The sequence below is a fragment of the Pan paniscus genome, chromosome 2 (assembly GCF_029289425.2).
Source record: "Pan paniscus chromosome 2, NHGRI_mPanPan1-v2.0_pri, whole genome shotgun sequence".
NCBI lineage: Eukaryota > Metazoa > Chordata > Mammalia > Primates > Hominidae > Pan > Pan paniscus.
Genome location: NC_085926.1, coordinates 88,480,844 through 88,483,944, shown reverse-complemented (window position 1 = coordinate 88,483,944; position 3,101 = coordinate 88,480,844). Strand labels below are relative to the sequence as shown.

General features: G+C 48.2%; 1 pseudogene; it reads right to left on the bottom strand.

The window, feature by feature from the left end:
- Nucleotides 1-497: 497 nt before the first annotated feature.
- On the bottom strand, nt 498-2,364 carry LOC100975426 (ATP-binding cassette sub-family F member 2-like; annotated as a pseudogene).
- Nucleotides 2,365-3,101: the final 737 nt, after the last annotated feature.

The window sequence follows — 3,101 nt, the reverse complement described above, 5'->3', positions numbered from 1 at the left end:
TAAAAGTTACACTGTTAAATAATTATTTAAAAACTGACCAGTACGAAAGTCCTTGTCCAGAGCTCCAAACCAGAAGCAAAAAGGAATGGGGCAGTGGACTGGGGGGTATTCCTCCCACATCACCAAAACCCAGAAAACGAGGATCCTAAGCTCCTCCCCGGGCCAAATCTAGGGCTTGGGGCCTTGGGCTAACCCGCAGGTGCCTCTGACTGCATCACATTCAGAGTAAGGTAACCAGCAAGCGGATGGAGGGAACGGCCAGCCGAGTCCAGACATGGACAGACGTAACTGGAAGGAGGACAGGAAATGGACAAGTACTGTCCAGCTGTAGGTAAAAGAGTGCAACTAAGGCAGGTTGAGGGGCAGGGGAGAGGCTGGAGGGGCGATATTGCAGCAGTGCAGGATGCATAGCCCTAGGGTCCAGTCCTGAGCAGCTGGTCAGGGTAGCAGCTGTTAGTTCCCAGATGGAGATCCTGACGCGAGCCCAGGTAGAGGTCTCACACACTGTGGGTCCTCTTGGTGAGTTGGGGCTCCTCATCCACCAGCTTGGACTTGAGGAGCAACTTGTAAGCCAGGATGTCTCCAGGCCACTTGGTGATTGTCTGCTTCTCACACACCCAAATTTCCTGTGCAACCTGCTGAATGAGTCTGAAGTCATGGCTGACCAGCATCATACTACCCTCAAACCCATTGATGGCATCTGCCAGGGCGTTGATGGTCTCAATATCCAGGTGATTGGTGGGCTCATCCAGGAAGAGCATGTGGGGGTTCTGCCAGGCCAGCCAGGCCAGACACACTTGGCACTTCTGCCCATCTGACAAGTTCTGGATTGGGCTCACCTGTTGTTTCCCAGTGAGACCATATGGCCCAATGATCTTCCTCATTTATTCCTTCTCCTTGATCTCTGGGTAGCACTTCATGTACTCCAAATTCAAGAGATCTAAGTCCAGCTGCTCTTGTAAATGCTGATGGTAATGCCCTATCTTGACATGAGAGTGTTTTCAGATCATGCCATCTGGGGGTAGTAGCTCTCTAGTTAACAGCTTCAGAACAGTTGACTTCCTTGCTCCATGGGGCCCTACCAGAGCCACTCGTGTGTCAAGGTCAATTCCAAATTCTAGATCATTGCAGATGCAAGGTCCATCTTTTGTATACTTGAAGCTCACATTTTGCACCATAATGACAGGTGGAGGGTTCTTGCCACATGGTGGGAAATAAAATGACAGTGTCTTGTCACTCACGACCCTCTCTGTCAGTCCTGATGACATCATTTTCTGTAGCATCTTCTCCTTGCTCTGGGCCTGCCAGGCCAGCTTGGCACTGCCATGACCAAACCTCGCAATGTAGTTCTTCATGTGTGCAATCTGATCTTGCTCCCAGTGAAACCTCTTCATCTGGTTCTCTCCTCCAGCTCTAGCCACATCTTCACATACTGATCATAATTACCCATATAATACTTCAGTTTCTTGTTGTGCATGTGAATGATGTTGGTACAGACACCATTCAGAAAATCCTGGGAATGCGAGGCAAGGACCAAGATATGCTGAAAAGTTTTTAGTTCTTCTTCCAACCACATGCAATCATCTAGGTCTGGGTGGTTGGTGGTCTCATCCAGGAGGAGCATGAAGGGCCAAATAAAGAGGGCTCTGGCAAGGGGAACCCTCATCCTACAGCCCCCACTGAAGTCTTTTAGCTTCTTGCACTGCATGGCAGGTATGAAACCCAGTCTGTGCAAGATCTGTGAGGCCCTCATCTCTGCCTTATCGGCATCCAGCTCCTCCAGGTGCTCGTAGAGTTCCACGAGCTTCTCACACTCCACATCTTCATGAGCCAGTCACTCTGCCTCCCTCTCCAGCATGGCCGGCTCTCTGTCGACTTCCATCATGCACTGCAAGGGTGTCTTGTCACTAGGGGGCATCTCTCGAGTCAGATGGTAGATGTCGATGTGCTCAGGGATGGGCACTCCACGTTTCCCAACAGCAGAGAGCAGCATGGAATTTTCAGTTCCATTTAAGCCAATGAGGCCATAATGACGGACTGAGTTCAATTCCAGTTTGGTGTCACTGGGCAGCTCTTGACCATGAAAGGTGAGTGAGAGGTTGATAATGTGAACGTCAGTACTGCAGGGATGGGAGGCCAGGATGCCAGTGACAGCTCGAGCAGCAGCTTTCTTCATTTCAAAGTCCTCTAGCTCCTTGGTCAGCAAATCCACTTCTGCGGTGTCTCTGCCATTGGCCTCATTTCTGCCACCTGTGGTTCTGCGACAGCGTCTCCATTTTCTTCATGTCCTTTTCTGGGCTGCTGTAGAGCTTTGGCAGCCTCCTTCTTTTTGACAGCCTTCTTCTTGGCCAGGTCAGAGGGCATGATGATGACCCACAGGGTTAGGTTACTGTTATTTCAGGGAGATGGGCCTCGCTGCTCGGCCTCTGAGTCCCTGATTTTTTTTATTGTTTTAGGTATATATACCCAAAAGTGAAATTCTTGTATCATATTTTAATTCTATGTTTAATTTTTTGAGGAACTGCCATGCTGTTCACATTTCTTCTTGTATCCCCTGTACTCCAAAATGTCTCCTTAGGTCTGGTGTGAACATTTTAATATAAACAATGAGGGCAACTGTATTCATTATTTATGGCTGTGTGTCAAATTACCCTCAAAATGTGGCAGCTTAAAACAATAAACATTTATTATCTCAGTTTCTCTGGGTCAGGTCTGGTTTCAGCTTAGCTGGGTGCCATTGACTCAAGGTATCTTGCAATCAAGGTATTAGCAGAGACAATAATCAACCCAAGGCTCAACTGGGGAAGAATCTACTTCCAAACTCACTCATACATCTAGTTGGGAAGTCTCAGAAGATACGTTTCCATGTTCCCTCAGATGGCCATTGGCATGCACCAGGTTCTCACTGGATGTTGATTAGAGATACCAGTTCCTTGACACATGGACCTCTCCATAGGCAGCTCACAATAAGCCAGATAAGTTGTTTTCTTCAGAGTGAGGACTCCTGGAGAGAAGTAGGGCAGGAGAAAGCTTGAGCAAGGCAGTCTTTTCATAACCTAATCTTGGAATGGCATCGCATTTCTTTTCCTGTATTATAGTCA